Source organism: Schistocerca americana, chromosome 7 (genome assembly GCF_021461395.2).
Source record: "Schistocerca americana isolate TAMUIC-IGC-003095 chromosome 7, iqSchAmer2.1, whole genome shotgun sequence".
NCBI classification, from domain to species: domain Eukaryota; kingdom Metazoa; phylum Arthropoda; class Insecta; order Orthoptera; family Acrididae; genus Schistocerca; species Schistocerca americana.
In genome coordinates this window covers 504,934,016-504,946,116 of record NC_060125.1, presented here as the reverse complement: position 1 = coordinate 504,946,116, position 12,101 = coordinate 504,934,016, and positions in this window count along the sequence as shown.

Below are 12,101 nucleotides of genomic sequence, written 5' to 3'. Positions count from 1 at the left end.
GCAAATACCGTGAATGTAAATGTGATTCAAAAAGTACTTGAAGTGAAGTGAAGCGTAGCCGGACAGCAAGAAACTCTTTAGCGCGCAGTCCCCACAACGATAGTAGTTGTGAATCTTTGAGTATGGACTCTAAAAAAAGACAATTGATTTATTAAAAAAAAGAGGACTGTTAATCTGCATCTTGTGGAAAGAGGGCGTGTTGCTAGGCATTCGCTCAGAACGTATTGTTACATTTAATGAAAATTGATATTTTAGTGATAAAACCGAGTAAAGTATGTGTAAGAGTTGCAAAACATCTATGTATACAAATTTGCTGGAAGTGAAGAATAGAAATTTCTTGTTTTAGGAAAAGAAGGTGAACTTCATTGTCGTCACTGTGTATCAATCGACAGAATTGTAAGTGTACAAAGTTCACTAAAATAAAGGAAAAGAAATGCATTCTCTATAGTTTTCATTCAATAAGTAACAACCTCTCATAATTTTTTAATTACAGTAGTTGCATTATGTTCTTGTACAATAGTATGGTGCTGAGCTCCACTGACCAATTTTGATGTAGCAGAACGTGTAGTTTGAAGGAAGCTTGCGTGCCAAGCAATCTCCTTTTCTCACGAAAAGCAGATTGCTGTCTGATCTTATTTACTTACAACAGTGGTCCCTTAGGTACGAAAAGCTACGAAAACTTGGGCTCAAAGCTATCCGCAGTACGGCCAAGTAACTAACAGAGTCGTATTTTAAACCTTAAAGAACAATAACTTCCTCCAAATTGTAATACGTCACCAACTGGTGCAGAAGCTGATCATTGAAGGAGGCACCAACTAAAATTCAGTCACCAGTTAAGACTTAAAGTAAAAATCTCAATCAGAAATCAATCTCTCTCTCTCTCTCTCTCCCCAAACACATATATAAATATTCATATTATTAAGATTAAAGTCATTTTATAAATTGCAGAAGATTCTCAACCACCTTCCTGATGTGGTCGGAAGGTGCTAACCAACGAGAGTGCTGTGGAACGTCAGAACACAATGCAGGTGAGCTAAAGACTACTCATCAAACGATAATCAGTGAATCGATCGTCAGAAGTGAAAGGGAGGGCGTACCTCGAGGAACTGTCGTATTGTGCTTTTCAGTTCAAAGGATGGTTGCATGCAACTCTCCAAGCTTTTCCATCCTGTACAAGCTTCTTCATCTCCGAAGAACTACACAACCTACATCCTTTTGAACATACTTACTGTATTCATCACTTGGTCTCTCTCTACAATTTTAACAAATCACGCTCCCACCAGTACTAAACTGGTGATTCCTTGATGTCTCAGAATGTGTTGCAACAACCAATCCCTTCGTTTAGTCAAGTTATGCCAAAAATTGCTTTTCTCCCCAGTTCCATCACTCGTTACGTGATCTACTCATCTATTCTTCAGATTTATTCTGTAGCACCACATTTCAAAAGCCTCTATTACCTTCTTGTCTAACCTGTTTTTGTCCATGCTTCACTTCCATACATGGCTACACTCCATAGAAATACTTTTAGCAGAAACTTCCTGATACTCAAATCTATACTCAGTATTAACAAATTTCTCTTCTTCAGAAACGCTTTTCTTGCCATTGTCAGTCTACATTTTATATCCTCTCTATTACGGCCATCGTCAGTCATTCCGCTAACAAAACAGCAAAATTCATCTGCTGCTTTAAGTGTCTCATTTCCTAATATAATTCCCTCAGCATCACCTGATTCAACTAAATTCCGTTATTCTAGATTTTCTTTTGTTAATCTTTCTCTTACATCATCTTTCAAGATACTGTCCATTCCGTTCACCTGCTCTCCCAAGCCCTTTGCTGTCTGCGACAGAGCTATAATGTCATCGGCGAACCTCAAAGTTTTCATTTCTTCTCGCTGAACTTTAAATCCTACTCCAAATTTTTCTTTGGTTTCCTTTACTGCTTGCTCAATGTACATATTGAATTATACCAGTTACATGCTACAGCCCTGTCTCACACCACTCTCAAACACTGCTTCTCTTTCGTGTCTTCGACTTTTATAACCGCCATTTGATTTCTGTATGAGTTGTATATAATCCTTCGTTCCCTGTATTTTACCTTGCTATCTTTAGAATTGCAAAGAGTTTATTCGAGTCAACCCCCCCCCCCCTCACCCCAAAGCTTTAAACGTAGCTTTGTCTTTCCTTAACTGTCGCAATACCATGGGAGGGGGGGGGGAGGAGGATCCTTTATGCCCACGCTTTGAACGTATTGTTATCTAGTTAGCTACTTCAGCAAATTATGTTCATTGTTGTTGATTTTAATTCTCAGCATACTTTGTAAAGAGATACTGAGATGTGTGCAAGACCCTGAACATGGGCATATTGAATACGACATGCATTGCAAATGTGCCATGTATAACTGAGACTTGAATTTTCGGGTTAATTTGTCTGAAAAATTTAAAACATATGTGTCATCAAAAACAATAAACATTTTCTCAAAATTTTGAAACGTTAAGTAACTAAGTAGATAAAAATATGTTCAGAACGTTGGGATAAAGGACGCCCCTCCCGCCTTTGTAATGTGAGGGTTAAGATACCTCGTAGGATCACTGTTGCCTCGCGTGTTTCTACATTTCACCAGAATCCAAACTATATCTGTTTGAAGCTTTACTACAGTAATTAAATAGTCATTATCTACAATTTTTACCCCTCAAACATCTCTTTATCACCAAATTAACCATTCTTTGTCGTCTCAGGTCGTGTCCTATCAAACTGTAGCTTTATTTAATGAAACTGAACTATTAAGCGTCCAACTGAAATCGACGTCTAAGCATGTCTTTCTTCAGTTCGCCGAAGAAGTGAAAATCACTCGGTGAAGTATCCAAGCTACACGGACGATGTTGCAGTGTTTCCCAACCATATCACTAAAGTTTAGCCATCAACCGGCTGGTGGTGTAGGGGCGGACGATTCTGTCCAACGGCATATCTGGGCTTTTTGACTTTATGGCGCGTCCCAATTTCGGCAAAGTGTCTTCATAACGCTGTGCATTGATCAAAGTTTCACGCTCGAGGAACTCACCGGGAAGAGGTTCCCTACAGTCTAAGAAGTAGGTCATCATGACCTCGCCGTGACTTGAGTGGATTTATTTGGCTGGGGAGCTGTATGACCTCGCGTTAGAAATGATGGCGGCCTGGAGAAACACATGGGTGGACGTCGGTTTCGTCGAACGATGAAGTGGAAGACTCGGCTTGGTTGTGGATCAGTCAGCGACCGGCCGTATTCTATGAAACCGAAGTTGATTGTCTGGTCTCCCAGTGGAATAAATGTCTTAACGCGTTTGGTGAATACTTTTGAATGAATCCATTCCATGGTCCCTTTGCGGCGGGTGTTCGGTTTCCATTTGACTGCCCCTCATAGCAACCCTCACCTACTAATTTTAGCTTCTCATCTAACTTCCTCACCATCGCCGGACTTAATTGGACAACAGTTCATTGCCTTGATTTTACCAGATTCTCACCTAAATTCCTCACCATTCCTAGACTTAATTAAACAACATTCCACTGCCACTGATTCACTTTTACTGAAGTTAATGGTATAATGATCCTTAAATATACGGTTCACTCCTTTCAACTGATCTTAAAAGTTCTTTGCTGTCTCTGAGAGAAATACGTATTCTTGCTATCCAAATTCCCGCTTACTTTTCTTCACTTCATACTCAGTGTACAGCCTGAAGAACAAGGTGATTGAGGATCGGTACTGTTTGCAGCAAACAAGATATTTCAGTGACAAAAAAATAGTATCAGTCATCTTAAAAGAAGATCATAATGTGATTTGCTTTACACACAGCGATTCCCGAACATGACTACCTGAAACTGGCAGCTATCGCCAGCTTGCCCACCTAAAGGCGTATTTTACTTGCGCAGAACTGTGTACAGTAGTTACGCAAAAACCTCCAATAATTAGAGGTGTTGGATCAATTTTCAGCTACGGACCTTAAACTGTGCTCTAATGAGACATTGTCAGTCATTCCGCTGCCCAAATAGCAAAATTCATCTGCTGCTTTAAGTGTCTCATTTCCTGAGTTTTATGGATACGAGCATTCTGACTCGACGCAGGTCCCGATTCTTTAAATGGAAAAGCGGAACCAGCTGTTATATTTACCAAAAACTATTTCCTGGCCGAAGAATGCCCCTCAGAGCAGTGCTTGTGAGGATCTTCGATGCAGTGCGTGAATGTCACCTCACTTTGGTTAAATATGTGCGCATAACATTTCAAAGTGGCGTGAAGTGGAAGAAACACTGAAGGTCTGTTATAGAGAAGGTAAATGGTCGAATAAATTTATACGGAGAGCTATATAAAAAATTGAGATCGCCTACAGACCACTTCTGCGATACGTTATGAGTACTGTTCGAGTTAAGAGAAGATATCTAAGATATTCAGAGGCGTGCTGCTGGATTTGTTACCGATAGGTTCGATCAACATGCGGGTATTACGGAAATGCTCCGATGTTTCGTGAACTCAGATGAGGGAAGAAGACGTTGTTTTCACGAAATATTATTGAGAACGTTTAGAAAAACGGCACTTCCATCAGACAGCAGAACGTTCGTACCGCCACCAACACTCATCTCGTGTGCGGATAGCGGTGACATGATAAGAGGAATCAGGGCTCGTACGGAACCATATAGACAGTCGTTTCTCCCTCGCTGCATTTGCGAGTTGAACAGGAAAGGCAATGGCTGACAGTGGTAGAAAGCGCTCTCCGTCACGCATCGAATGATGGCTTGCAAAGTATTTTTGTTGGTGCAGATGCATACGTAGGTAGAGTTCTCTTACCAGCGTACGCTTCTCCTCGGAGAAGGAGGGACAACAATATGTAATAGAAGTTGTGAGCTATCTTCATGCATTGAATATCTACATGAAGAAATTGTTAAATGAAGACGAACAGTTGAATTAAAAACTCTACATTGCTATTTATTTATACCCACACAAGTAAGGCACGCCTTACATGAGCAGGGAGTGTATTCGTATTACGAGCAGTGTGTGCAGAACATTGAGATGACAGTTAATGTCACGTGGCTTGTAATATAATGCCAGCCAAGAATAAGGGTATGGACAACCTGATGTCATGAAGGAGAGATCGCGGGAGCGTTGCTGACAACCCAACAACACTCAGATCACATTAACGCAGCATAGTTGGCTCAAGTGTATTCCTACTTAGAAGATGTTTACCGAAAATTGCTGCAACAGTGATTGAAAAGGCTTCACTGTGTTCGAAGCAGATAGGCATAATTTCGATCTTATATTCTAGATGTAGTCACCTTACACAGTAAAACACTTTTTCTTCCTGCCTGTGATTATTATTTTTGATACCGAACACATATTCTATAGCAAACATCGTTGGTCCCCCAGGCTGTGACTGTATGAGGAATCAGAAGGCTGCGGTGCATACATTCGGCGAATAAATGTATGAATGGACTGCTCTCCAGTCTAGATTGCAGACTGTGACCTACAGACGATGAAAAAAGCCCCCCAAGGTTTCTAAAGCAAAGACTTCCTGCAACAGAAAAACATTCATTCTGAGATCACTTTTTACTGAGAACCATATACATATCACACAACGATTGGAAAATAACGTAAACGGGATTCATACAAAGGTACACTACGTGATCAAAAGCACCCGGACACTCCCAAACCATACATTTGTCATATTAGGTGCACTGTGTTGCCACCTACCGCCAGGTACTCCATATCAGCGACCTCAGTAGTCATTAGACATCGTGAGATAGCAGAATGGGGCGCTCCGCGGAATTCGCGGACTTCGAACGGATCAATTTCTTGGTCCGCTGATTGGACGTCACTTGTGTCACGCGTCTGTACGCGAGATTTCCACACTCCTAAACATCCCTAGGTCCACTGTTTCCGATGTGACAGTGAAATGGAAACTTGAAGGGACACGTACAGCACAAAAGCGTACAGGGCGACCTCGTCTATTGACTGACAGAGACCGCCGAGAGTTGAAGAGGGTCGTAATGTGTAATAGGCAGACATCTATCCAGACCATCATACAGGAATTCCAGACTGCATCAGGATCCACTGCAATTACTATGACAGTTGGGCAAGAAGTGAGAAAACTTGGATTTCATGGTCGGGCGGCTGGTCATAAGCCATACATCACGCCGGTAAAGGCCAAACGATGCCTAGCTTGGTCTAAGGAGCGTAAATATTGGACGACTGAACAGTGGAAAAACATTGTGTGGAGTGACGATTCACGGTACACAATGTGGCAATCTAATGGCAGGGTGTGGTTAAGGCGAATACCCGGTGAACGTCATTTGCCAGCGTGTATAGTGTCAACAGTAAAACTCGGAGGCGGTCCTGTAACGGTGTAGTCGCGTTTTTCAAGAAGGGGGTTTGCACCCTTGTTGTTTTTCGTGTCATTATCACAGCACAGGCCTAATTTGATGTTTTAAGCACCTTCTTGCTTCCCACTGTTGAAGAGAAATTCGGGGATCGCGATTGCATATTTCAACACGTTTGAGCACCTGTTGATAATGCACGGCCTGTGGGGAGTGGTTGCACGACAATAACATCCCTGTAATGGACTGGCCTTCACAGAGACCTGATTTGAATCCTACAGAACACCTTTGGGATATTTTAGAATGCCGACTTCGTACCAGGCCTCACCGACCAACGTCGATACGTCTCCTCAGTGCATCACTTCGTGAATAATGAGCTGACGTTCCCCAAGAAACCTTCCAGCAACTGATTGAACGTGTGGTTGGGAGAGTGGAAGGCGTCATCAAGGCTAAGTGTGGGCCAACACCATACTGAGTTCCAGCATTACAGATGGAGGGCGCCACGCACTTGTTAGTCGTTTTCAGCCAGGTGTCAGGATACTTTTGACGATATAGTGTAAACATTTGTGTGTGTGTGTGTGTGTGTGTGTGTGTGTGTGTGTGTGTGTGTCAGTCTCCAGTTCAGCATAATGAAGAAATACTGGAAATGGTGCATGATTTAGCCTATACCACGTGCAATAAGGGGACCAGCTTTTTTAGTTTGTAGGTGTAGATGAAAACTTGTATTCCACCGTGGAACATGTATTTTAATTCGGTAGCACATTGTGCAAATAGCAAATTTGTTATTTACAGATCCATGAAACACGATGAAGTCAGTAAGTCATATCTGTGGTCTGGCGTTAAAATCTTCGCCCGCCTACATTGATTTCGGATGCCTGCTCGTTCTCTGAATTATTGTGGAAATTACAAAATAGAACTTCATAAGTCACCTGAAGATTCATTTCTCAACTTGAAAGAAGGAAAGAAGATTGAGGTTTAACTTCCTGTCATCGACGAAGTAATTAGAGACCGATCACAAGCTCAGATTGAAGGAAACGTGGCCAAGAAACCCTCCCGGAATTTAATGAAACGATTTAGGGAAGCTATGGAAAACTGTGAGAATGCTATATCTTCACATGTTGCAATTACGGACTGTCATTTGACACTTTTCTTAAGCTTATCCTTCCGTTCGTCTGGACTTTAAAATATCAAGCACCGAAAGACACAAGGCAGTTGTACCTAACAGTAAAAATAATGTTTTTCAGTCATAAGAGTTTTATGATTAGGCTTGACATTAGCAATGTGCACACGCTGGGCTAAATATACAGCCTGACAAAAAAAGTCAAGCATACAGAAGGAAAGAAAGAAGAGAAATGAAAGTTTGTCGGATGAGAGGGAATATGAGGATATTCCACTGATTACAAAATCGAGTAAAATGTATTAGGAACTTGTTAGCATGAGCCCACTAATTGGTATGACGTTGCACACTTTTGGCCTGGATGCATGCAGCGATTCAGTTTTCCGTTGTATCCACTTCTGAATCCAGCTAGCCCACAACTGTTGTAATTCGTCCTTCATATCCTGGATGTTGACAACAGTACAGGGTTCACGTCCGAGCTGGTACCACACATGTTCTGTCGGTGATGTATCTGGAGATCTTGCTGGCCACAGGAGAACTTCGACATAACTTCGACAGTTCATAGAGACACGTGCCATGACTGGACGAGGATTTTCTGTTAAAAAATAGTACCACTATATTTTCAAATGAGAAGAACATATGAGAACGTAGGATGTCCGTGACGTATCATTGAACCACCAGAGTTCCCTCAACCACTACCAGCGGTGACCCGACGGTCCACCACACTATGACGCCAGAAGTGGGACTGCTGTGTCTCTCCAACACATTTGAAGAATGCAATCTTTCCACAGGCTGCCGCCATACTCATCGACAATGGTCATCCGGGGCAGTGGAGAACCGCGATTCATCATTGAATTCAATGTGACGCAGTTCATTAGCAGTTCGTACTTCTCAATCACGCCACCACTCCAACATGAGACAGTAAGTTCTCCTCCAGCTGCTTCTAGTTTCCGACTGATGGAGTGGGATGACACAGACAGTGTCAAATTTCATTACCAGTTCATCAATGGTACGAACCGATTGGAAGAGGTTACGACGTGTTTGGTGAACAATACAGCGATCCCCCCTTCTGGCGGTCAGACGCGACTGGCCGTAACCCTGACGACAAGTATGCCTGCCCTCATATTCCCACACAGTCCAACATGGCGTCACTGTCACAGCCTAATGTCCCAGAAATTTAGGTATGGTGCGATTCAACCACTTGGCCAAATGGATACCCACCGTGAAGCCCTTTCCAAACTCTGTCAAGTGCTGTTAACGCTGTTTCACACGAACACACACAGCGTATCTGTGTCCTTCACTGTCATCACTCAACATCTGAAGCTTACATACACAGCAAGTCTTGGTAAGAACACTAAATACGGAGAATACCGATGTACACTGATGGCCGTTCTACCTGACAGAGAGAACTGCAACTATAATCATTAACATACGAGACGATGTGCATAATTATGAGGCTACATTGACATTCGACCATGTCTTCTATGGACTTTATTTCTTTTGTGGGGCAGTCTATTTTGTATCACACACAGCTGATAGGTGTAGCTCATGAGATGCAGGCACGTTGAGAAGTGTGTTTCGGGCAGGAACCAAATTGCACATGTCTCGAAATTTTATTCAGTTTAATTTTTTTCATCTTTCCCCTACAGTACACCTGTACTACAATTGTGAATAAATTTATTACATGTTGCTGCATACGATATTTTTCTGAATCAAAATGCAACATAAATTTTTTCGGGCAATACAATTGCAAGAACAAATAACACCTTTGCTGAGGCGTATTTACCTGAAGTCCATTATGGGTTTTAGGGCATGGCAATAATACACTTCTTAAGGAACTCACAAATTATTATTGCTCTAAGCCAGCTAATTAAATGCCTATACAAACTGCGACTGACCTATGAGGGAAGATTGGTTGAAGTAGTAGATGAGAAGAGGAATGATGAAGTATCGTCGCTAATGCTGAGCAGCTGTCGGAAGGAACCTGCATCTGAATGACCAGGTGGAGATTGATCCCACGATCCCGTCAACTGTGGGTCCAGTCTCTCACTATTGGCCACCTCGTCCGGTTTTCTTGATCTTCCAGCAGACCAAGTGCCCCGTCCTTAACGGCAATACCGTCCACTATACGTTACAATCCAACCTTGCTCCAATTTCTAATTACTTTGACGTCAACAAAATTCTGCATATCAAACTTCTTTTTGTTTTGTTTTATTCACAGTCACTTTTATAACCCTCAACGAGGCGGCATTCAAATTTTCAGATTAAAAGACAGGTAGTATTGCCACTCGGGCATGTAAGTGCCCCTTTCCCCACCCACCTCCCAACTCCACGGGTATCGGACAGTTATTAAACCGTGAACGAATCTGACACTAAATAATAACAAACAAGGGTCCAAGGAACCGGTTACGATGACAAAACAAGCACATACGTTTGGAAGGGTTCCCAAAAACAAAACCATTTAGGGTGCGGTTAAGATTAGACATTTACTAACGTAAGATTCACTGACAAAGGATCAAAGAAAGTATGAACAGAAAAATCATGAGTCACACTTAAACACTGACATAATGTTAATAGTTATACTATGTGGTTGGCAAGACCATTCCTTACATGTGTGTAACTGACGGATGCTAACATGTTACATTTGCTATCCATAGGAAAAGTCTATCATCACACATTTTTAAGAAGCATGGTCATTCAGGCTGACTGGAAGTAGTAGGGTATTGGGGCTCCCCTCCCCCCTCCCCCATTTTGATATCAAATTAATTAAACTGTTCAATTAACTAACCCCACTCCCAGATGACATCATGGGTTCTTCCTAGTCGGCACGTACATCCGCATCCCCTCCTCGTTCCTCTTCCGTCCCTTCCCCCTCCCCATTTCCCACCTGTCCTGTTGGTGGAAATATCGAATTTTGGCGGGAAATTCAGAACACGATGGGACTTTCAAAAATGGCGGGAATTTCTTTGTCCTAGGACTATACTGAGGTACCACTCCACCTGCGAATTTGCGGGAAATTAAAAATGACGGATACCCTTTCCTTGGACTCATACCCCGATCCCTCTGGGCGGAAAGGCCAAATGCGTCCCGCAACACAGGTAAACTGCCCAGATGCACGACAGCAAGTTAGGATAATGTAATTTATTTATTTTGGGTGGGGACCTGAAGTGAAGATCGGTCCTAATTACGTAACTACCTAAGTAATCATAAAGATTGCGCCTAATTACACAACTATATGCATAGGTTTTACATGTGGTCTAGCGGTAGCCGGCACGGTAGCTCAGCGTTTTCGGTCAGAGGGTTAGTTACCCTCTGTAACAACAATCTGAGTGAATGGATCAACGAAGAACCTAAACGGGTGTCAAAATAAAAGGAGGGGGGGGGGGGAGGTAGCAACTTAGATTATTAATCAAAATGTCGTCGGTCCTGGGGCCGAAACCTGACACTGCTTAAATTTTGATTAATAAACAGCATTGGCTGCCGAAGACTTTCGGCACAAGAAGTCACCCTCAATCTGCCAACGGCCTTGTCGAAGAGGGCGGAAGAGTGGACAGAGGTTCAGGACACTCTCTTGTCCTTCGGGTGGGAAACTGAACCAAACGTGGAACAATCAGCAATGATCAACGGCATGAGGATGCAGAAGGCAATGGGAACCATTACATTAAAGACACATACTGTGTATCCATAGGACATGGGGCCATGTGATTGGTATGGTGTCACAATGGTCTCTCCATTGGGAAAAGATTCCGGAATAGCCCTCCAATCGTATCTCCGGGAGGGAACTGCCAAGAGGGAGGTGACCATGAGAAAAAGATTAAAAAACCAGCGAAAGGACGAACTTCTACGAGTCTGGCTGTGGAATGTCAGAAGTTTGAACGTGGTAGGTAAGCTAAAAAATCTGAAAAAGGAAATGCAAAGGCTCAGTCTAGATATAGTAGGGGTCAGTGAAGTGAAATGGAAAGAAGGCAAGGATTTCTGGTCAGATGAGTATAAGGTAATATGAACAGCAGCAGAAAATGGTGGAACGGAAGTGGGATTCGTTATGAATAGGGAGGTAGGGCAAATAGTATCTCAGTTATAGGGTTGTTCTTATCAGAATCGACAACAAACCAACATCACCAACGATGGTTCAGGTGTACATGCTGACGTAGCAAGTTGAAGATGAAGAGGTAGGGAAAGAATATGAGGATATTGAAAGGGTAATAAAGTAAGTAAGGGGAGACGAGAATCTAATAGTTACTGGGGACTGGAATTCAGGTGTAGTGGAAGGACCAGAAGAAAAGGCTACAGGACAATACGGGCTTGGGAAGGGAAATGAGAGAGGAGACAGTTCGGTAATAAATTTCAGCTAGTAATAACGAATACTTTGTTCATTAATCACAAGAGGACGAAGTATACTTGGAAATGGCCAGGTAATACAGGAAGGCTTCAGTTAGATTACATCATGGTCAGACAGAGATTCCGAAATCAGATACTGGATTGTAAGGCGTACCCAGGAGCAGATATAGACTCAGATCACAATATAGTAATGATGAAGAGAGGCTGAAGTTGAAGAGGTTAGTCAGGAAGAATTAATACGCAAAAAAGTGGGATACGGAAGAACTAAGGAATGACGAGATACGTTTGAAGTTCTCTAGCGCTATAGATAC